This window comes from Argentina silus, assembly GCF_951799395.1.
Source record: "Argentina silus genome assembly, chromosome: 14".
In the NCBI taxonomy this organism is placed as follows: Eukaryota; Metazoa; Chordata; class Actinopteri; order Argentiniformes; family Argentinidae; genus Argentina; species Argentina silus.
In genome coordinates, this window is record NC_139668.1 from 1,345,925 (window position 1) to 1,371,934 (window position 26,010).

Below are 26,010 nucleotides of genomic sequence, written 5' to 3' on the forward strand. Positions count from 1 at the left end.
GGCACTGTACATAAGTATTCAAACCCTTTGCTATGACACTCTTAAAATTAGCTGAAATGCAAAAATGTCATCAACAAATCACTCAATAAGTTGAATTGAGTCCATCTTAATGCAAGGATAATAGATCATGTAATTTTGGAATTAATATCTTTGTTTTTATAGGGTCTCTGATTTGCATAGGAATCAATTACACACTGTGTAGATTAGGATGTCACTACCAACTCAGCAAATTTCATAATTTTCTCTTGATCCTGACAAACTCCCCTGTTAGGGTTGGGAGGTAGTGCGAGGTTCCCAAGTGCGGGGAGATACTCAGACACAGCGTAAATACTTCGAAACAGGGGTTTTAATACAAAAGAGGGGAATGGGGTACAAACAAACATGGGGACCAAACAGCAAAACAAAGGTGAAGAAAACAAGCTCCGCTAAATAAGGTACACACTTTAACAAGTGGAATAATACGTGGTACGGGGTTATCACAGGGACTAACGATGCAGACAGGGTACTCACAACAGACAGGGAGAATCTCGGACAAAGACATGGGGAACACACAGGCTAGTTATACAAACAGGGGACAGAACACACAGGTGTGATGATTCAGGGTAGATTGGGAGGCACTGACCCGTATAGCCAGAGGGGGGCGCCAGAGTCACCAGACAGCAACCTCAGGCGTGACACTCCCCAGTCCCTGCCGGTGACAAACATACCCATAACTTCATGCAGCTACCACTATTCTTCACACAAGAGACGGTGCGGAAACTGTATTGCATGTGCTGAATTTGCACCCTAACTTAATACTTTGTATTAAAATCAAATAAACACATTTGCAGCCATTTTCTTTGCTGTATCACTTGAATTCATTGTTGCAAACACAATTATGGATATGAGATTATTTTCCATTAAGGGATTATTTTTGGCCACTTGGTTATAGACCAATTTTGTAGAGTGACAGAGATGATGTTGTCCCATCGACTGTGCTTTTTCCGCTCCACCAACTTCAACTTTGTAGATTTTTGTAAGTCTCCCCAGGCCTCAGGGTCGCATTCCTGAGCAGTTTTGTTCCTCTCCATTTGCTCAGCTTGTAATGACAACCTGATCCACACAGTGTGTAATTGATTCCTATGCAAATCAGAGACCCTATAAAAACAAAGATATTAATTCCAAAATTACATTAATAACTATTATTATTATTATTAGAACTATTATCATTATCAACTTATTGACTGATTTGTTGATGACATTTTGGCATTTTAGCTAATTTTAAGAGTGTCATAGCAAATGGTCTGAATACTATTCAGAGGTAGTTCTGTATTTCAATTTTAATAAATTTACTGAAATTTCTAAAAAACAGTTTTTGCTTTGTTATTCTGGGGTATTGTGTGTGGATTGATGGCAAATTATTTTAATTAATCCTTTTTAAATTGAGTCTATAACACAACAATAAGTGAAGGGGTCTGAATACTTTCTGAAGGCACTGTATATATCCCATCTTGACATCATCGACCCAGATATTTCTTAAGTGCTTACCTTAGTTATGTCCAGCCACCACGAACTTGGAGATAGAACGAGATTAAACAGGGTTGCTCCATTAAGCACTAAAACACCCTTTTAGAAATTCCAACACTCTTGTAGAATAGCAATCTAGATAATAATATATGCCATTGAGCTGACGCGTCTATCCAAAGCGACTTAAATTGCAGTGAGTGTATATTTTTTTTTGTATACATGGTCCCAGCGGGAATCAAACCCCCAACCAAAGTGTTGTTAGCACCATGCTCTATCAACTGAGCCACAGAGCACCATGATGTTGCACAACTTTTGTAGTGTCATCTTACAAATCTGAGCTTTGTTGATAAAGTCTGACAGGAATTCTGACTGGGGTTTTTGGGCGCACTGAGACACCGTACTCAGAAAGAGAAATAAGATATTATTTGATTTAAACATTGCTTGAGATAGAGATGAATAGAGTTGCACAATCCGATACTGTGCATCGATATCGGGCCGATATTGGCCAAAAATGCTTAATTGGGAATTGGACATAGGGAATGGTATTTATCGATCCGATAACATGACACAAAATGTCCTAAAAGCTTGCTAAACACGTGCATCATCGTATGCACAATGCAGTGACAACAATAACTATAAGTTGTATGGCATAATTCAGTCATGTTGTATGTAGGGATATCACAATGCACCGGTTATACAGTAAACCACAGTGTCAAACTCTATGATTATGATACAGAAAGAATTGACTTCCTGTGAGGTTATCGGTTCATTGGTGTTTCTGCTCAATGTACTGCTAAAACTATTGCCAGTGTGTTCCACAAGCGAGGACCTACTTTTTGAACTTCATAATCTACTTTTAATTTACACATTATGATCTATTGATAACTGCCAATAACAACGCAAGCAATATCAGATGAAATAGCGCCGCTCTACTAGTTACTCAAGTGTTGCACTGGAGCTTGTGTGCATGGTATGATCAGAGGTGAAATTCACAGGTGAAATGATATAACCGTTTGATCAGAACATGAAAGTACTGTACACAACAATAAAAACATAATGTCCCTACATAATATTTGCCCTAAAGCAAACTGCAAAGGATTTGCAGTCGAGTGGAAGGAGGGAGAGTAGCAGCTCATGAAGAACAGAGAGGTGAGGAGAGAGAATTGATTACAATTATTTTTTTTAAATATATGTATCTAGACACCGTTTGTTGTAGCCATCACGCATTCTCTCTACCGTCTAAATGAACTAAATACTGTCTACTCTTATCTGTAAAATGGGCAACTTTTATACACATGACAGCGCAGAGAAGCGGGAGAAAAGTTTAAGAGGTATGTTGATACGTAATGTAATGCAACCCATAACAAAACAAAGTGATGAATTTTCATAGAGACAGGTGGTATCGGTGCCTCCCTAATGACTTCGCAATAATGATTTGGTAATTTGCCCACTAACAGCCCTCGCACGACATATAGGACAAGTAGCGTTGGAATTTCTAAAAGGATGTTTTGGTGCTTTCACACGGGCCGTGGTAGCCGCAAAAGTCTCATAGACTTTCAGTGGGAGTAGGGCGGCAGGCAGCGCCGCTTCTAGTGCACGTTGACTCGTGGCTCAAGGTGCCAAAAGATGAAATTAATTTAAGTCTTGAGGTGCTTACTCACAGGCCGCAGTAACTGGCAATGGAACTGCACAAAAACCCTGTGTAGAGACCACCGGTCTGCCGCTTGCCATGTGTAAGCACCATAATATCTCCAAGTTGAGCGATGACGGCAGCTGGACATAACTAAATAATAGAAATGCAATAATCCGATACTGAGCATCGGTATCGGGCCGATATTGGCCTAAAATGCTGGATCTAGAATCGGAGATAGGGAAGCACAGCTGAGATGACACGCAAGTGCGATGACAGCAATAAGAACCATGGCTGTGTCTGAATCCAAATGAGGCTGCCTGCTTACAAGGTATCGTCTGAAGGTAACTGAAAAGGAATCTGACTTGAGACAGATTGGAAGGTAGCCGCTACATTGTACGCTTTCACACTTCACACATGGAAAATACGTGATTCTTGTTGCTAGGCTAAAAATCTTCACACACAAAAAGATTTCACTCGAAGAACATGTTTTCTATCCATTTCACTAAGTTTTAAAGGCTAAATCATATTGCTTACAACTGCATCAACGGTAAACTGTAAACAGCTAGCTAACTGGCTGTGTTGCATTAGAGTTTAGCTAAAGTCAAGCTGACACACTCAGACTTAGAAGGACATGAGTGAGAACTGCGACGTTAGAAGTTGGTAAAACACCAAGTTAATGCGGGGTATAGTAAATGTGTTTCAAGACTGCACGAAGAGTGAGTTTATAGACATCTTATTTGAAGTTTACAGCGCAATAGTTGACGGTTTTGAAGAGTATTTGTTAAGAGTATTCACCAAGGAGAAAGAGCGGACGGCTCATCAGCGCGAGTTAGCTAAGAGGACTTTGCTAGCGAGTAGCCTGCTCGGTTGCCCTTTTGTGCATCGTCTGAGAAAGCACTTATCTCCAGAACCCTATCTGCTTTGCTGTCGGACGACGTCTTCAACCACCGGCATCGCCAGAACCGCGTTGCCGCGGCGTGGATGAACGACAACGACCAGCACTAGGGCAAAATGACGCGTTTGGTAATCGACGATTTGACGGCCAATCACATTCCTCTGGAGGGAAATTCAAAACGACAGCCAGATAAGTTTGCTACAGCGGTATCATCAGCGGACTGCCATTTCTACGACAGGTTGTTGTTCCTGTTTTCTTTTTGAGAGTACAGCGACTTCGAAGCAGGATTGGCTGTGCGTGGACTGGGGGTAGCCGTTTCTACAACAGGTTGTTGTTGTTTGACCCCTTGCTATTAGCTTGTTGGGTTGCAACACGGAAGGCTCCATTTTTTAACATTGAATTCCAAGGGATAACAGATGATTACGTGTGGATTAATGATGTTTATAGACTACTGACCTGCTTTTCTCAAACTTTCTAAACTCGTCAGCTCTTACATATTTGTTTTGGTTCTTTTCTTCTGGCTCACTAAGCTTTTGCGTGGAGTATAGCGCCACCTCCTGCACTGGAGTGAAAACCGCCTCAACAGCCTTTTCTAATAATAATTACTAAGAAATACTTGGATTTCTCATTGGATTTTTTGGATTATATATTTTTTATTCTATTTTATTTATATTACTTATTTTCTATACTCTATTATTGTATGAACAATGCTTTCACAGCTTTTATCACAGACATGCTCAAGTTGTCTCACGCTGAGCCAGAAAATTGCTGAACTGGAAGGCAGGATTACTATTTTACACCAAATTAAAGAGGATGAGAACCTCTTGGACTCCCTTGTTGCGGCGACACCATCTGCCTCCAAGAGTAAAGCACCAGTTGGCCTTGAAACTACCATCCCTTGGCTGGGTAGCCCCACAGGTAGTGCTGAGGGTGACCCATGGGAGATGCTTGGGGCGAAGCCCAAGACACTGGCCTGTTCCACACCCCACACTCAGGAGCCATGGTCCTTTGTCTTGGCTGGCAAGAGGAAAGGGCGGCGTACCTCTCGCCCTCCTCAAGTAGTGGGCTTACAGCTCTCAAATAAATTCCAGCCATTGGCACCTGGGCCCCCCTCCATCTATCCATCAACGGCTCAGGTGGGGTCGAATGGAGCCACTACATTCACGGCCTCCCCTCATCCCATCCATCCTCAGCAACTAATTAGATCTAAGAAGTCACACTTAATAATGCACCGCTCACAAGTAAGACAACAACCATCCCGCGAGAGGCATATCACTCGTGAGAGACCTCTGCGCCAGCCCTCCTCAAATTCTGCCCCTCCGTCTGTGCTCCTAGTGGGCTCATCAATGGTCAGGCATGTCACCCTTCCTAAAGCCGAAACTCTTTGTTTTCCGGGTGCACGGGTCCTGGACATAAATTCTAAGATTCCATCGGTGCTGTCTGAGTACCCCTCAGCCGCTACAGTTGTTGTCCATGTAGGATCAAATGACACCTCATTACAACAATCAGAACGGCTTAAGGATGATTTTAAATCACTAATTGACACTCTCCTGACCTCTGGAAAGCAATGCACCATCTCATTGCCATCCCCCCGCTACGGTAACATGAAGTTTAGCCGCATTCGCCAGCTGCACATCTGGCTAAAGGGCTATTGCAGCTCTTTGGGAATTCCATTTGTGGACAATTTCAGTACCTTTAGACAAAGACCCAACCTATTTGGGTGGGATGGCATTCACCTCAACAGAGCGGGTTCCCAGCTTTTAGCCCTGAACATGGATCTTGCCCTGCTCTCAGGAAAGACTCTTAGCATTTGACAGAGTGTGAGTTCGATCCATAACCAATCTGAATACACAACTGCCTTTAACATCCCTGTCATAGTATATAGTAGGCGCTCTAGTATTTGTGCCAATGTAGCAGTCGGCAGGAACCCTGATAATCTAGATAATCTAGTTATGTTTCGGACTACACACTTGCCGCACATGCCACGTATTCATTCCCATCACCGGCCAAACAGTGCTGTTTTAATGAATGTCCCTGTTGTGCACCATGCTCTGCCAGGCGAGACGACCAGCGAACCTGTTATTATTCCCACCATGATTACCACACGTAGACAATGTGAGCAGAGACTACAGAGGGGACTGAATGTCGATAATTTGATTAAAATCCCACTTTTTAACTGTTTTAATAATAGCACACGGTCTAATACCAACATTAAGATGGCACTTTTTAATGTCAGATCACTCACTAATAAGAGTTTTTTAATTAACAATCTTATTTCTGAGAATAAATTGCACTTTTTGTTCCTTGTTGAGACTTGGCTGAAGAGTGACGGCTCTGCAACCCTTGTTGAATCATGCCCCCCAAATTATAGGTCTATTCAATTAATCAGACAGCATAAAAGAGGCGGGGGTTTAGCCGTAATTTTTTCAGACCAATTTTGCTGTACCCAGATCGATTTAGGCACATTTCTTTCCTTCGAATGTCTTGCCATCATCTTAAAAGTAGAGTCAAACATACTTATCTTAACAATTTACAGACCACCAAAACAATCCTCGGAATTCCTTTCTGAAATTTCTGAGCTATTATCTACTGTCATCATGAGTTATGACAGAATAATCATTACTGGTGACATGAATATTCACATCAACAATAGTATGGACTTGAAGGCCATGGATTTTGTGGATATCTTAGATAATCTAGGATTAACTCAACACGTTAAAGAAGCTACCCATGGATTAGGCAATACACTTGATTTGGTAATATCTTATGGGATAGGCATTGACAATGTCTCAGTATTTGATACAACTGTCTCTGATCATTTCTGTGTTTGTTTTGATGTTCTCTTAAATGCACCGAGCAATAAAAGAAAACGTACTATTCAGAAAAGGTTCTTGGATGCCACAGCGGAAATAAAATTTTCTGAGCTTGTAAACTCTCTTAATCTATGTAATGAACATCATTCATTAGATGAAATGGTCGATGCCTTCAATAGCAACGTGAGCAGTGCATTAAATACTGTCGCGCCAATTAAGACTAAAACTAAGTTATGTAGAAAATTTTCACCTTGGATAAATAGCACCATCCGTGCCCAAAAAAGGGTATGCAGAGCGGCTGAACGAACTTGGAGGAAATCTAAATTGGAGATACACCGCAGCATTTTCAAGGAGCATATTTCTGCATATAATAATGCCATTAGCTCCGAGAGAAAAGCCTATTTCTCAAATATCATTGCAGAGAACAATGGCAATTCCAGGGTATTATTTTCAACAATCGACCAGCTTTTAAACCCTGCACCAATCTCGGACCCCCTCGGCATGGCTTCTGCCGAAAAATGCGATGAATTCGCTCAGTATTTCAATAATAAAATAACGACCATTCGGGCAGGTATTGTCAGACATATTAATGACGCACACAATATATCTTTTGACAATAAAGCAACCCTGAAGTATTTTAATAGTATCTCTGAAACTGATCTTAATAAAATCGTGATGCAGAGTAAGTCATCAACGTGTAATCTTGATCCCGTCCCAACAAAATTTCTTAAAAAAACTTTTCTCGCTGAACCAATTCGGAAAATAATCAACACATCTCTTGAGACCGGAACTTTTCCCAATGCTTTCAAAACCGCAGTCGTGAAACCGCTTTTGAAAAAAGCAAACCTGGATCCAAGTGTCCTAAGCAACTACAGACCCATTTCTAATTTACCATTTATAAGTAAGATACTCGAAAAAGTAGTCTTTAATCAATTAAACCACTTTCTAAATGAAAATGATACTCTGGAAAAATTCCAGTCAGGCTTCAGGTCTGGCCACAGTACAGAGACGGCACTTGTCAAAATAATCAATGATCTTAGACTCAGTGCTGACGCCGGAAGGGTCTCAGTTCTTGTTTTGTTGGACTTGAGCGCTGCATTCGATACTCTTGATCAGAATATACTATTAAATCGTCTGGAAAATTGGGTCGGTTTATCTGATTGTGCTCTGAATTGGTTCCGAACGTATTTCACAGAAAGAAAATGTTATGTTAGTCTTGGAGCTCATACATCAGAGATATACGACATGGCTTTTGGGGTTGCACAGGGAAGCTGTCTTGGTCCTCTGCTTTTTTCAATATACATGTTACCGTTAGGTGACATAATTAGGGATCATAACGTCAATTTTCACAGTTACGCTGACGACACACAATTATATATCGCAATGGAGCCGAACGACTCAGTTGCCTTGTGCTCCTTGACTGCCTGTCTGTCTGCAGTAGAACAATGGATGAACAAAAACTTTTTAAAACTTAATGAGAACAAAACAGAAGTCTTATTAGTTGGCCCAAAAGACAAAAGGGAAGTAATTTTTAATAGCTTGCGTAGAAACACGCCGTCTAGTTCCCTGGGGAAACTGTCTTCTTGGATCAAACCGGAGGTCACAAGTCTTGGTGTTGTCATAGACTCAGATTTAAGTTTTAAGTCCCAAATAAACAAGGTGACGAAAACATCATTTTTCCATCTTAAAAATATAGCAAAAGTTCGAAAAAAATTTAAACAACAAGATGCTGAAAAATTGATTCACGCATTTGTCTCGTCAAGGTTGGACTACTGCAACTCTGTCTATTCAGGCTGCCCAAAAAATGTTTTAAGGAGACTCCAGCTCGTTCAGAATGCGGCAGCCAGAATCCTTACAAAAACGAAACGCACCGAGCACATTACCCCTGTTTTGTTTATTTTACATTGGCTTCCCATTGAGGCCAGAATTGATTTTAAAATTTTACTTCTATCTTTTAAAGCCCTACATGGACAGGCGCCGGTGTATTTGTCCGATATGCTTCGGCCATATACTCCGGCGCGTGCCCTCCGGTCACGGAATGCGGGGTTATTAGTTGTCCCGCCTGTGAACAAAACAACATTTGGAGGTAGGGCTTTTTATTCTAGAGCTCCTCTTTTATGGAATGGCCTCCCCATTTTTATTAAGGAGGCTGATTCCATTAATGTTTTTAAATCCAGACTCAAAACATATTTATTCAATAAATCTTATGGCCAGTCCAGCGTGCGCACACGCACGCATACACACACACACAGTTTTTAAATCCTATTAATTTGAATAAAAATTTTAGTTTTGCTCTGCTTTTTATTTATTTTTACTTTTCTATTTTTACTTTTTACTTTTTATTTTTTATTATTTTTATTTTTTGCTTTTGCTTTTCTGTTGAAGCACTTTGAGACCGCTCTGCGGTGAAAAGTGCTATATAAATGAGTTATTATTATTATTATTATTATTATTAGCCGTACAGAGAACACAGACAGCCAGTTTGCTGTGTGCTGCTGTTAGATGCGATTTGCTTAATATCAAACAAAAGGTCTTCATTAGAGCCGCCGTGTGAATGTCCCTGGTGCCGCGAGTGGAATGGATAGCCTATATCTCAAAAATACAGTAAACTTCAGGAAGGATTTCTCCAAATCAGTGTTCAGTAATACGACTGTAACTGGTTCGTTGTTGCTCATTATTGGGAGTTGACACACATTTGGCATAGTTACACAGCTGATATGCTCAGCTTCTCAACAGCCATCGGAATTTAAAATATGTTTGGGGGCACAATTATTTCAAAAATTGTAGTGGAAGAAATCCTAATTTTTACCGTTCTCCGCCTTGGTTTGCAGTCTGGAATTAAATAAAAGAAAGTTGTATGGCATAATTCAGTCATGTATTTATCTTCTTATGCAAAATTATGAAATGGGGTCTTTAATCAATAAATTAACGTTTCCCAGCTTGAGCATGGTGTTTACTGTTTTTAAGATGGACAAGAATGATGCCAAGCATAGCACATCCACACTTTTATATACAGCTGAAAGAAGAAAAAATAAAAAATAAGAACAAAATAGCCTTTTATCAGATCAGTACTCGGTATCGGCCGATACTGAAAGTTCAATACCCAGAATCGGTATCGGCAATGAAAAAAGTGGTATCGGTGCATTCCTACTAAATAACAAGGGTAACCGTAAGCACTTAAAAAACATCTGGGTCGACACACACACACACACACACACACACACACACACACTCACCGGCCACTTTATTAGGTACACCTGTTCAACTGCTCGGTAATGCAAATATCTAATCAGCCAATCACATGGCAGCAACTCAATGCATTTAGGCATGTAGACATGGTCAAAACGACCTGCTGAAGTTCAAACCGAGCATCAGAATGGGGAAGAAAGGTGATTTAAGTGACTTTGAACGTGGCATGGTTGTTGGTGCCAGACGGGCTGGTCTGAGTATTTCAGAAACTGCTGATCTACTGGGATTTTCACGCGCAACCATCTCTAGGGTTTACAGAGAACGGTCCGAAAAAGAGAAAATATCCAGTGAGCGGCAGTTCTCTGGGCGAAAATGCCTTGTTGATGCCAGAGGTCAGAAGAGAATGGCCAGACTGGTTCGAGATGATAGAAAGGCAACAGTAACTCAAATAACCACTCGTTACAACCAAGGTATGCAGAAGACCATCTCTGAATGCACAACACGTCGAACCTTGAAGCAGATGGGCTACAAAAGGGGGTCCAACCCAGGACTAGCAAGGTGTACCTAATAAAGTGGCCGGTGAGTGTATATATATATAAACACAAATGTAAGTGTCAAAATAGTGAACCAGTCCCTTTAACAATAATGATAGGTTCAAGACATATCTAAGAACTTGGATGAAGATCCCAATTAGCTACCAACGTGCCTAAATTAATGTTTGGCCTCCCCCATTCGAGTTACAACATAACCACCCTTAACATGTCAAAAAATAAAACAAATACCAGGTATTGACTTGTTTAAGATAAGCAAGTCAAGAGAATATGTGTAGGATTCTCAGTGTTTGGAACGCTTAAAAGTGAAAGGGAGTGAGGAGCTTTTACAAAGAGGATGGAAATGTGTTGTTAAGGACTACGACACTGTTTTCATTGAGAAGGCAGCTCCTAAACAGTAAGTAACTGAGGAGACGAGATTAACAGGAAATGTTTTTTCTGATGAGGAACAGACAGGTCTCTCTCAGTTCCCCAACCCTCTGGGTTAAATCATCTCAAGCAGGAAATGAAATGCAAAGCAATAAGTCTGAGCTCAATGAACAGCCATTAATAAATCAATGGGTGGAATTCAACTGGAAATAGTTCTTATATGATTATAGACATTTCTTATCCCCAACAGAGACAGGGCATAACAGAGCAGTTTCTGGTTTTCATTGAAGTAATGGATTTCAAACAGGCAATAATAAATATGCTTGAAAAAATCCAGTATGTGGAAGTATGATTCATTCATTTAAATCATACAATGCTGAGATACATCAGTGTATGCTTGAGGGGCATGTTAGTGATACAGTACATGTTTTCCAGGACCTCTTGAGCCCTTGTAAATAAGGTCATTTGATAAGCCTAAAATCCCCTTACTACCCTGAAGCTGCCACGTCCCAGTGCACTGATCCCATTCTCAGAAACAAGTGTAATAGGCTATAGGCTCTCCGTGTCAAACAAACAATAAAAAAACAACATCTTATCTCCACACTATATTACATAAATCATCGCTTCATGTGCGTGGGTAAACCAAGAAGTCAATCAATTCAATGTTTTGTTTCAAAAGAATCACAGCATGAAAGAGAAAGCTATTCTCCATCCTGGTCACAGGTGTGAGAGAGACAGGCAAGCACAGGCTTACATGTTCTTAAGAAGAAGAAGAGGAAGAATAAGATGATGATGATGGTGAAGAAAATGATGATGGTGATAAAGATGTAGATTATGTCTATATTGTGATGAAGTGTACCAACGACATTCACCTCTAGTGGACTACATATGCTCACCGGTGTGTTTTGAGGTGTCAACGGTGGCTATAGACATTAAACAACCTTTGGCAATCAGGTAAGGACCTTCAACGTAACAGCACACTGCAAACAGTTAACTATTGTTTTAGGAAACAAAACAGGGTCATGACTTAACAAAGTATTGGACAAGCCCAACGAAGACAACATCACTTTCAGACTACAGTATTCGCACTCTATACCTCACGTGTTTTACAATTGGGTTTTCAATATTCTCTTTACATACCTTTAACGTGTTTAGAAATCCTGGTTTAAAATGTTGTGCACATCCGTGAGGTGTTTCTTCAACTTGGAGTCGGGGTTTAGGTCGTTAGTCCACCTCTCTTCGCAGGAGTGCGTGTGCGTGCGTGCGTGCGCGTGTGTGTGTGTGTGTGTGTGTGTGAGAGAAGCTTTGCTGCTGGTCAGGGTAGGAGATGGCTGATGTCATGACGGGGAGGAGACTGAAAACGGAGGCTAAACGAATGAGTCAACATGTAATCGTAGTGTCTGATATGACCGTTCGACAATTATATGTTCCCATGACCCCTCCCCCTGTACTTGGAAACAATTGCATTTACCCTTCGTTGTTATTTGAACCGTGCAAGGAAGACCATAAATGGTCATAGATACAAAACTTTCCTGTCGTACAATTAACCGTTTCATTCTCTTGCGTTAAACCGTGTTTTGTGTTGTGTTGTCGAGCGGTGTCATGCTATTTTTTTTAGTGCCGGTGCGCTCACCCAAATAGAAAAAAAATATTTCGTTATCGTTAGGACTCAGTGGCGTTTCAGGTATGGCAGAATCATTGGCGATACAATTCATTATCATAATTTGGACAGAGGGTCTGGGAGTTCTCTTGTGAAGTTTGCCATGGATCAACGGTGCATATTTCACTTTGGCATGGAATCAGCTCACATGGAATGCGTTTCCTCCCAGTGTCAATCAAGCCCCTCGTATTGTAGGAGCCACAGAGGCTTGATCTGTGTTCTCTGAGCTGTGGATGGATCCCCGCCCATCTACTTCCGGTCAATGTGAATTTATGTAAATGAGGATTTCTTCAAAATAAGAGCGCCCAAATTAAACTTTATTTTGCATTTAAACATGGTAAATATGGGTAAAGGAACCACAAACAATATGCTAATCATCTTGAAATTTAAAAAAAAAAATATATATACATATATATATTGCCCCAGAAGGGTTTGTAATTGTTATTATACCTCAGTACTCTGAGGCGTATGGCCGCAGTAAATAGCCAGCAACATTTGCTCATTGCTCTAGATTCAAACTCACCTGATATGTATTCTGGAAGTGCTGAGGAGTAGAGTGGTACCAGAGAAGTATTGAAATCTTTGAAAAATAGCTCTGTACAGTCCATTACATGTGTCCTACACAGTCTAGATTGGGTACTCTGAGGGGTATGGCCTCAGTAAATAGCCAGCAACATTTGCAATGACATCGCTCTAGATTCAAACTCACCTGATATGTATTCTGGAAGTGCTGAGGACTAGAGTGGTACCAGAGAAGTATTGAAATCTTTAAAAAAATATTTTTGTACAGTCCATTATATGTGTCCGACACAGTTCATATAATTGGCATGTGTAAAATGACATGTAATTCCATCAACATGTACAATTAAAGCTCAAAATTACTTTTTCACAATTGTATATACTTCTTGTTGCATAAATTGTGCTTATTTCAGAAAAAATAAGATAAAATATTGTGATGCCATCACTTTCCATTCATGTTTTAACTTTAAGTCTTCATGGAGCCAGCTGGAGCTTATTGGAGAGAACACAGATAGGGTTGAGCCTTTTGTCCCAGGCTGTTGATTCAGTTTTCCCTGAATCAAGTGAGTACAGTAGGCCTGTAGGGAGAGACGTTCTCAGGGAGGATATGGCTATGGGACGCATTATTAATAGTAGCCTATTTGGACTGTAAATCATGGTCTGTCATTTAAAAACTATTAATGGTAATTGTTCACAGAAATAATTAAAAGCTCTGTTCATCATCCATAATGTGCTGCACATCCATAAAGTGCCCCACTTGTGTCCCACTTGACAGGGGAGGCGTATGCAAGAAGAATGGGCTAGTTGGCTAGGATGGAATAAACGATATTGAGAAAACTGCAAAAAACCAAATGTAAACCAAATGTAAACAGAGGGGGGGGGGGGGGGGGGGGTAAAAACAACACAACCCTCCCCAAAGCAAAGAAAAAAGTCTGGGCCCCACTAACCCCCCATGGCTGGGCCAAAACACAGATTTTTGGCATGTATCATTAATCATTTGACAAATTATTTTAAATCCCTCAAATCCCCCTGTGGTGTATTTTGTTCACTGCAATTACAAAGAAACAAAAATTGTGCAAGGGTGATACCTGACCAATGCAGGGGTGAGGGCTTGATGAGGAAGGGTGATGCTTGTCTAGTGAAGGGTTGAGACTTGACTAGGGGAGAGGTGAGGATTGAGAAGGAGGAATGACAGTGGTCCTGATATGCACTCTGTGCTAATATGTATTCCTACAAGCAAGACCATGTCCCCCTCAAATGTACGATTTTTCATTACGCACACAGTTCAGACAAACAGTGCTAGACTGTCTTTTTGAAGAGTTGTCCAAGGTTACAGCAATGATAATGACATGTTTTTGAAAGTGATTCATTTCTAGCTAACTATGAGACGTGATATGCTGGACACTGGTGAGATAGAACAGCAAAAATATGACAGTTACAACAAACTAGAAAAATAAGTTCCAGAAGAAATTTCATGGGCTTGCAAAGTCTTATGGTAGTGGATACAGTTAAAGATGGTTTGGTTGGTTGGTTGGTTGGATGGATGGATGGATGGTTGGTTGGTTGGTTGGTTGGATGGATGGATGGATGGATGGATAAATGGATAGATGAAAGAGAGGATGGATAGATGAGAGGAGAGGTATAGATACATCAATACAATTAAGAGGTTAATCAGTATGGGTTCTACTGATCAAAGCGGTAGTGACTGGTGAAAGGAAGAAAGGATGATGGATAGATAGATATAAGGTTGGAAAGATAGAAGGTTAAAAGGTTAGATAGTATAGTATGTTAGAAGGTCATAGATAGAAGGATAGATAGGTCAGTGGAATGGGTAGAGTTGGTTGGTTGAGAGTGGTAGAGTTGGTTGGTTAAGTGGTTGAGAGTGGTAGATTTGGTTGGTTAAGTGGTTGAGAGTGGTTTCGGAGAGTCTGAAGAGGGTAGAGCTGGTAGCCAATAGAGTGCATTGTTGTGTAATCATTCTAATTTGGTTGGTTAAGTGGTTGAGAGTGGTAGACTTGGTTGGTTAACCTGATGAGAGTTTTTGGAGTTACAAAAAGCGTAATAGTTTAAAATGTTTAATAGGTATCAGAAAGTTTTTATCAGGGTTGATTAAGATTTGCTGGGTAGTTGAAAGAGAGATAGGTTGGTGTATATATATATGGTTGGAAAGATAGAAGGTTCGATAGATAGTATGTTAGAACGTCATAGATAGATAAATAGGATGAGTCTGGGGTAATTCAGTGGAGTGGGTAGGGGGTTGGTTGGTTAAGTAGTTGAGAGTGGTTTCAGTGGGGTAGAACTGGTAGCAAAGAGGGTGCATTGTTGTGTAATCATTCCAAGAATGTGTTCTGCAGGTCTCCTGTTGCTTTTATTTGAGAGTCCTGAAAGGTCCATGGAGGTTGCAGTAACAAATTGCTGAAGCAAACCCACCTAATAACGAGAAAAATCAGTTCCAGAAGAAACTTTGTGGGCTTGTAAGTCTTATTTTTGTAGTGGCAAAAAGTTTAAAGTTGTTTTGATAGATAGATTTGCTGGGAAAAGAAAGATTTGCTCACAGAAAGAAAGTGAGATGGTCTTATTGATGGTAGCATATACAGTTAGAGAGTTTGTTTAGTTGGTTGGATAGATAGATAGATAGATAGATAGATAGATAGATAGATAGATAGATAGATAGATAGATAGGATGAGCCTGGGGTGGTTTAGTGGAGTAGCTGAAGCAAGCCCTTGAGCACTAACACAGCAAAAGTATAATTTGTTTAGAGATCAACATTTGTGATATTTCTATATTATACAGAATCATATTAATAACCTCATGTCAACATGACAGCTTACTTTCACTGATCCATGCTGTGCAACAGGCAACCAACAAATACGCAAAGGAAAAAACCTTCCACACATTTGAACTTTAAAGGCGGGAGAATTCATGTTTATCTTATGATTAGAAATCTGTGGGGAAGGTGCTCGGCATGTTCCATTGACTTGCTTTTGGATCTGCTCAAAATAAAATAGAAAAACGATATTAAACAATTCATCGGTGTATCCTTGCGCATGCAGGCTGACTTGCCTATTTGGAGGGATGCTCGCCCCTCAGCTGATTTTGGAGGAATACTTAAAAGCGTATGGGGAATCCGAGTGATACATGATCTTCCCCTGTCTTTGATGATCAGCGGAGTGGACAGATCTCACACCTTTTAGCCTACCAAGCGCAAATGAAGTTGCGCTAAAAAAAAATCACTGTGATTTATTTGCTGAGCCTCTTGGGCCCCCTGCTCTCCCTGGCCCCTGGACTTCAGCCCCCAAAGCCTGTGTGTTGATCCTGGCTTGGTGGTTGGTTGAAAAAGTAAAAACAGATCAACCTCACCCTTATCAGGCAACAGCAAATGTGTAACCCATGGACTGGTGAGAATGAGACTTGGGAAGAGATATGTACACAGGAGCAAGAGGGACTTACATGTCAGAGAACAGAGCAATGGTCTTGAACATACAGTATAAGGAGAAAAGGGCAATGTAGAGACAGATGACCTTCCACATACTGGAGTAACATTTTACAGAGAAAGTCTCCATTAAGTCATCTGAACACGATGGGGCTCCTTGATGAAAGGTAGCCTATTTGTCAGAGGATAGGTAAAACACAAGGTTAGTTATTTGACTGCTCTCTCCCTGCCATTTCTCCTTGTCTCCCTGTCAGAGGGTTAGTGTGTATGATGAATATCCATATACCCCTCTATAGTGACAGTAGGAGCCTTGTCTCCAAGAGATATACATGTTATATACTGATATTGTGGCTATACTTTATTTCCTGTGGTCACCGAGGGCTTTCATTGAACAGCATAGAAAACATGCTTTATAAAAACATGCTTTATATAGTGCTTTATAAAAGGAAATAGTAGACTTGTTTTTATATTTTCTGTGGGGGCGAAATAGATTACGTTTTACCACCGTGCATTATAATAACTGACTAGAAAAGGTACTCAATCAGTATTCCTCTGGCAGACAAGAGTGGAGCCCTATTTGGCATAAACAGCCTCTACCCTCACAAAGAGAGCCACAGCACCGGGTACATTTAACAGAACAACAGTCACCCCTGAAAAACACTGCTGTTCTATGGTTGGCTGTGGTCAATTAGTACCAGAGTGTCTTTTTGATGGGGCCCTCAATACAAAGAGTTTTTTTCTGGCTCGCCCCTCAGTAAGAGAACCTTAACCCTTCTTGTAAACATTAGATTCACATGCATCAATAATTTGGTTTGTAGATACAGTAGAAGCCTACTTACTAGACTCCTGCTTAGTGTGCAAGTCCTAGTATTCCTGCATGAAATCTGGTAAAAGTGGTGATCCTTGATCAAGTTTTGGTTAGGATTTGACACAGCTTCCATCAACTAAATCCTTTAACAGGAATATACCAAATGTCATAAGTGCCTTCACCACTTTAATATTTGAATATCATCTTCAAAAGATGACTTTCATCATAATACTACTGGATATGCCAACTGTGATGAATTGAGAATTTGCTCCCTCACAGCTTGCACCTATTTTTTCTTGTGAATCTGTCAAATTGGAAGGAAATCATGAATAAATAGTTCCATAAACAGGTTGTGCTGCCTCCAGTGCAAAAGCGTATTTAAATGGCCAGACGGGAAGAGATAGACCACATTATCTGGTGAGAAGAGAATAAAGTGAAGGTAGATGTAATTGTGTGTGTGTGTGTGTGTGTGTGCGTGCGTGCGTGCATGCATGCGTGTGTGTGTGTAAATTGGCTATATTAACTGTTTATGCACTTGTTCATGAGGATGTTTACTACAAATGTACAAATAAATGTTTACATGTTTGCATGTGTGAAAACATTCTATCTTATGAAATAAATGTTGTTTTTATCCAGAGATTCTGTCCACACATTTTGTGCTGTATATATAATTTCATATTCTACAACACTGTAAACCCTTGGAGAAAGGCTGGAGCAAAGTATGGTAATGATAATTAGCAGTAAACAGATGCTTCCTGTGCCTGCAGTTTTAATTGGTTACACTGAGGCGCTTTGGTTCATCCTAACAGGTATCTGTCAAATACATGTTCTAGATGTTGAGTCTCCCAAGCAGCATAACAAATAAGATAATGTCTTGAAATATATCAGAGACATCAAACTGAGAGGAGTGTAATACAAACAAAATCAGTCTGTTAATGGATAGAGTGTGGGTGCAGTAAAATAAGATGCTTACTATGGTTTTGTCTCATTCTCCATGACAGGCAACCCTGCTCCGACTCCGAATGCCCCAACCTCAAACCCTCTGGCATTACATACAAACATACAAAAACAATATGTATCCTCTTACTACTGCCACAAATGCAGAGACCATTATGATTTGATGAGCTGAGGTAGTAAAGAGGGTTGACTCATGCATCATAAATCCATTCCTTAATGATGGGGAAGAGTCAGGTCTTTCCTGTAAAATGACAGATGGACGTTATTTGTAGTCTCATCATCTAAGATAACATTGGTGTCTTCAGATCAGAGAGAATTGAGTAGGAGGACAGGGTGATCAAGTGTGATATCCGGTCTCTTGAAGGCACTGTAATTATTTCAGGGAATTACCTACACAGTATTGAACAACTCCTCATCTAATCGCTAATCCAGAGAGATCTCACCATCTGCCTTTGTTACATCATTGTCTTGAAAGTGAAGGCAAGTTGTATGATAGTGAAGAGACCACTTAACCGGGAGCAGACTCCCATGACGGTCAGATTCAGGTAAACACTATAGTTCCAAAGGATAGTAGTACCTAGTTACCTAGGAAGTCACAGGGTTTGGTATCCTGTGTCTTCATGGTAACCCACCCAGGTCAATCTAATCATTAGCCACTTTTTGAGAGTGGTGTCAAGGCTATTAGTTGGCCAGCTAGTGTTTAAAGTCTGGTGCTTCGAGCCTAGTGAACAAGCCTGTGTGAATTACCACAGGTGGGCTTTTAATGGGGCGGCGAGAGGCCACATTTTGAAGAAATTGTGCCTTTTGTGATAAAAGCAGCAAATTTAACAGAGAGCAAGGGCATGTCTTAAAGAGCATGTTTAGCTACAGTATAGGGCCATCACAGATTTCCTCTTATTACCCCCCTGGCAGCCAATCTCATAATGTCCGCAAATATCGCTTTGGGGCCAAGACCACACTCATTTTGAATAGCCATACCTGAATAGATTATTGGTGCAGAAAGACCATTGATGGTTTATAATGTTTGTAGGAGTGTATAGGCACAAACATTTGCCACGTATGTGTGCCAGGTATGTGTGTCATTTTAAATGGTTGGCAGAAATGTGACAGAAAAGTACCCTAAAAATGATCAAAATCATTGCTGTCATCCCTAGTTTCAGTATTTTACATGTAAGTATGAAATTACATGTGATAATGATAATAATAATATTGAATTTATTTTGTATAGTGCTTTTCTCAGTACTCAAAGACACTACATTCCATAGAGAGAACAAGAATAGATAGATAAATAAAAACTAAAAACTATTAAAAAAAAGTCAAGCAGAGGCACAGTCAGTAAAAAAAAAGATTTTGAGGGATCGTAATGTTTGAGGGATATTAGGGATATTAGTGCAACATGTCTCCTCATATGATGTTAGTGTTAAGAAATATGACACAAAATCTTCCCTGTGCATTTCACTCTATGGGAAATCTCGAATGTCAAATACAAATATTTTATCACACTCAAAAAATAGCTTTATTTACTAGTCTCTTATAGAGCTTCTACTATAAACTTGCTATGTTTGTCCCCAGACAGCTTCGTTGTCATGGTATTCTTTGATTATGATGTAATCACTTTACCATCTTATTGTATTTGTAAAAAGCGCTATTCAAATCCATTCGATTGTGTAGTAACTTGGATTATGTTCGCTAGCCAACTAAAGGACTTGGATGAAAAGGAAACCGCACCCCTAGCCCTGTTCAGCCTCATTACAACCAGACGGTAGAGGGGGCTAAAAGTTAAAGGTTTAAGCACAGAATAGGCCTGGAGTAAACCCTGTTGAAGCCTGAGAGTGACTGTGGAAAAGCAATTGGCCTTGCCATGCATTGCATACACGGTGTAAGCCCCGCTGTGGAAAGCTGGCTATTGGGGGATTAAATGGTCAAGAGAACAGAAAGTGATGACATTGCCAAGTCAACACTTGTACCCTACAGATTTCCCCCAGATACTTTAGAGAAGAACATTTACATTAACTGTATAACAAAGAAGAAGATACAGTAGGCCTGTATGCTACAGTACATACTGTAGATTCACATTCAGCACTTTTTCATACTATCACAGCCTTTAGCCTTCATTGAAGGGCAGGTTGATGAATGTCCACTAGCCCCTTGGTGAGTTAAAAAAAAAAAGGCCCACTCTCTGTCTATGTGTCCAAACGAGTTTCCCATGGCAACGACTCCCAGTGGCAGCAGTGAGTAATGTGTTATCTTAGTGAGAGGGCAGCGGGACAGATACTCCCTTGTGTCTGTGCAAAGCTCAGGTTACACTGGGAGAGAGAGAGGGAAAGAGAAAGAGAGAGGGAGAGAGCGAGAAAGAGCGTGCCACTTGCCATCTATCAAAGACAAAAACAAAGTTGAATTACCGCACAATAGATGACTAGAGACAATACAGACAGAATCATCCACAGGTTATTCATCATAGCTGTCTCTTAAATTGATCAGTTGAGTTCCTTATCGTGGATTATATTTTGGTTTAATTTTGTCTCCTCACCAAATGTATATTTAGTTTTCTCTGTGTGTTTGGTGTGTGTGCATATGTATGGGGGATGGTCCATTGTCTATGTTCATGTTTCTATGCCATATGTCATACTTCCTTCTACTCACAGTGCCAATGCTGTGTGGATCTCTGCATTGCATTGCCTTTCCACGTAGTCATTGTGATAATCAGAACTGGACGCCACCCCCCTCCACCCCCCACGGCAGAGGTTAATGCTAATATGCATGTCTGGGGCTTGGCGCAGGCTGAATCCCTTCAATAATTATAGCCTCTAATTGATGAAGTTGGCAAGAACGAGACAACTAGTCCTGCAGACTAGGCAAACACTTTAAATGTGGTCCCCGGAAGTCATCAAATGAACCTCACTCTATCCCCTAAAACTCTGCAGTGAATGTCAGCACTAGCTTAATGTACTCTGCCATTAAACTAACATAAGAACAAGGCTGTTTGATGATAAATCTAATAAAACAGGGCAAATTGACATTTTATAGAGATTTAAGTGAAGGGAAGTATGAATTAAGAGACTATTTTAAAAGGTTAAATGGTCATTTTCCCAGCTGTGTACTTTCAGTCTGGTCCCTGAGTCAGAAGTCCGTTTACCGTAAGCCTTTACAAAATGGCATAGTGTAGTTGTTCATTCTATTTGCTTTATTTATTTAATTGTTTTTTTGTTTATTGTACATAACATAGCCTACTCTTAGGTTGTGCCTTTTTAAGGCCTTTCATAGAACCGATCTATACAGAGCTGGAACTCAAATGGCCACAAAATGCAGATGGCTATTGGTTTGATATAGAAATACAGTATATTCCCTTACCTGCTGCATCCCAAAATGTCGCTGACCCAAAATGTTTAGATAGATCCTGCATTGTATTCTACGACAAGCACAAACTAGATCTGGTTATTTGCATTACATTAACACATTAACCTGGATCTGTAATGCTCAAACTTATGATGATTGAGAACAAAGGTTGAGCATTTGCAATTACCAAGGCTGCGAGACCAAATCACAGTGCCCTGCTCAAGTAATGGGACAATGCAGCATTGTTTCTTCTTTTGGCTCTGCACTACAACAGCCACCAAAGGTGATGGGACAGATTAATCAAATATCCAAATTAAGCACTCATGTTTAGCATTTGGTCAACAATCCTTTGCATGCAATAACTGCCAAATGCCTTCAGCCCACTGACCCCACCTGACGCTGGGTATTTTCTCTGGTGATGCTCTGCCAGGCCTGTACTGTAGACATTTTCAGTTGTTGTTTGTTTTGAGGATGTTTTGCCTTAAATTACCTGTTCAGCAAAATAAATTTATGTTCAGTCAGATTTAAATCTGAAGATTGACTTGGCCAGTCAAAAACTTTCCACTTCTTGATCCTAAAAAAACTCCCTAGTTGCTATGGCAATATGTTTTGGGTCATTGTCCTGCTGTATAATGAAGTGCCATCCAATGAATTTTGAGGCATTTGCTTGTACATCTTGGCTGACAAGATGTTTCTGTACACTCCAGAATTCATCCTGCTGTCATCAGCAGTAGCATTATCAATGAAGACAAGTCAGCCAGTTCCAGTGGAAGCCATACATGGCCAAGCCATAACACCCAAGCCATAACACCCAAGCCATAACACAGTTCCTGCTTTTCTCCACACTTTACTCTTGCCATCACTCTGATTCATCTTTGTCTCATCTGTCCACCTTTTTCGAGAACTCTGCAAGCTCTTTTCAGTACTTTTTAGCAAACTGTAACCTAGCCATCCTATTTTTGTTACTAACTAGTGGTTCTAGTTCTGCTGGTGAAGTCTTCTGCGGATGGTAGTCTCTGACACAATCACACCCACCTCCTGGATAGTGTTAAAGAACTGTGGGACAGTTCTTTTGGCGTTTTTTTGTAATCATGATGAGCATTCTTTAGTCAGCCACTGCAGAAATCTTCCTTGGCCTACCAGCCCATTTGTGATTTCTGAGCTCACCAGTGCTTTCTTTTAATGATGTTCCAAACTTGTGATTTTGGTAGGTTTAAGGTTTTGGCTATATTTCTGATTTTTTTAGGATATTTCAGCCTCATAATGGCTTCCCTGACTTTCATTAACGTCTCTTTGGTCTTCATGTTGACAGACAGCAATAGCACACTCCAAAGGCAAATGCAAAGCCTAGAATCAATACTAGACATTGAGAGCTGTCTTATGACTGCATAAATGATGTGATGGAACACACCTGATGGATGAGAAACACCTGTCAAGCCAATTGTCCCATCACTTTTGGATACCATGAAATAGGGAAGTATGCTTAAAAAGTGAATGGTGAAACCAATATGTACACGGATGCCATCAAATAAAAGCTGAGAATCTCTATTTTAACTCTATAATAACTATTTTAACATAGTAATTGTTTGATCAAATACAAACCTTTGGAGTGTAGGGCCAAAAGAAGAAAACATGCTTCATTATCCCATTATTTACATGTGGTTGACACACTCATCTGTATGGGCTGTATGAGTTGAAATATTGCGTTAACTAGACATCTATATGATAGTTCTTGGTGTGTACTTTTTCACAGACCATCTAAAAAACAAACAAGTTTACTTTAGAGTTCAGTTTATAACATGGCAGCTGGTTTAACTAATTTTTACAGAATTTCAAAGAGGCTCATATGAGTACTGGTCAAACTAATCATGATTTTCCTCATCATTAAAACCCACTACCAGCAACGGACTCCACAGCACCATTCTGCTAGGTTATGATAGGAATTCAGAACAAGTCTCATCTAAGGTCTCAGCAGGCAGATAGCAGTATTTCATCATTGTCTATGAGACTAGAGTTACGTGGCATGACATAACCTCAGCATCTTTTGTTTTGTTGGTCTGTCTCCACATACAGCGATGATCAGACTGTCTCACTGAAGTAGTTGGCAGAGTAGAGAGTTTGAATGGAGGGATTAGTTCACTGACCCACACTTTAACAAGGCTGTGGATTAGCCATTCCTGTTCCTAGTCGTTGTAGAAGTGAGAGAACTTCTCCTGAGCCAGTTAATTTGCATACAAAAAAGAGTTACAGTTCAGCTGGTATCCTCAACAAATAAAAGCCTTCTAAATTACCTCAAATATCTACTAATGGCTTTCTTTGCTTTAAATACAGCATTTTTGAGGGGCAAATTGCAGAGTGTGAGGAGTATGTTGCTGGAGAATATCCATCGCTGATCCATTAATTCTTAGACAAAATTATCCTTTATCTAAATAAGTTTAGATAAAATTATCCTTTATCATTATCAGTCCATGTTGGATTGTTAGTCAATGACAGAAGTAGGGAAATAGGCCAACAGGGGTGTGTGTCTGGATGGTCACCTGAGAATGAGTGTGCTTTGCGTGGGATGGACACAGTAGGTCAGATGTTGGACTTGCAATATAAGCCTTAGCCAATTGTGGGTGGGGATTGCATCCTGTGTCTTATCCTGTGAGAGTTTTAAAAGGGATTACTCTGGGGATGAGAGATAAGATGGCCACTCCAAGCCAGATAACTTGAGTCTGCTGTGCATGTTGGAGTAGCAGCTTCACTCAGTTGGTATTCATCAAACATTTTACCAACATGTCATCTAATATCTAATGATGTATCTAATGTTGCCAGTCCCTGTATGAGAGTATAAATAAATAAATAATTTCTCAGATAATCCTTAAAATATCTGTATTTTTCATTTGGAGTACGGTCTTGTTCCTGTTATACGAAATAAAGATCAAGACTTCTCTCCCTGATATACGTGGTCCAGACACTTTCTCCAAAACAGCAAGATCTAATAACTTGGTGCCGTGACCCTGATGGGACAGTCCTGAGAAACCCAAGGACGTGAATAGTGTCCAGACGTCTCCAACTGCGCACACCTGGCCGGATGGTCGGAAGTTGAGAGGCCGCGGACACCATCACTGAAACCAAACTGGGTGAGTTGGGACTCACACCATCCAACAAACCATATACATATCAAGTTAAAACTATCACATTGTATGACTAACTAAAGCCCTATAGTTAACAGGCAATTTTTTAAGTGTGAAACCTATTTGACATAAGAAGTCCTTACTAGCTGAGTAGTAAGCAATCCGGAGAGAGCTCTTTGAAGCCCTATATGTAACAGGCCACTTTGTAAGTGTGAAAGCATCTTTGGTATGATAAGTCCTTACTAGCTGAGTGGTAATATTCCAGATAGAGCTCTTTGAAATGGCATCTCTAACTAAAACTATGTAACAATGGAAGAGATGATCAATCCATTATCTGGTTATGTTAAAACATCAATGAAATTTGAGGAGACAAAGAAAGTAATTGTCAAAAAACATTCTGTTGCCGAGGGTAAAGATGGGATATGGTCAGCAATTGATATACAGAAAGCATGGGGAAAAACACAAAGAGATACAAACCACGACTCACGACTCCAACATTTATTGGTCATGAAAGCATGAGACATAATTAAATGGCTAATGCGACTTTACCAATTACATCCTTATGATGCTGTGCAAATAATGGGTTTTCCTCTCACTGCTTGTGACAGTCAAAGGCTAGAACAGGACATTGTGTTGGCACTTGGCGAGGATGGTCAGGAGTTGTCAGTAGGGTGGACAGCTATTAAAGCTTTCCTATAAGGATTGACTAAGGTCACAACAAATTGGGGCGAGATAACCAAATGCGTACAAAAAGCTAACGAATCATTTGCAGACTTCGAGGAAAGGTTCCGTACAGTTGTTATGTGCCATAGTGGGCTCGATGTGGTATCGATGATGATGAGGGATTGGACGGGAGTCGTAACGGTGCCATTTTACACCAACTGATGCAGTCCATTATGACAGAGCTGCGCAACCCTTACGTAGCCACTAATGCACACTTGTCCAACGGCCAATACGGTGAAACAGTCACTCTTCTCTCTCGATTAGACAGGGATATGGGCCAATATGGCATACGCACCAACTAAAAAATAATATACGCCCCGGACACACTAGGACCAAAATGGGAAGGCCTATATCAGGTAACATTAGTAACAAGCTCAGCAGTAAAAGTAATAGGGAAAACTAGATGGATACATGCTAGTCATTGTAAAATCACACAACATGAGGAAACCCAGAGTCTGGAGGCTACAGAGCTGGATACACTAGGTGACCAGGGCCGAC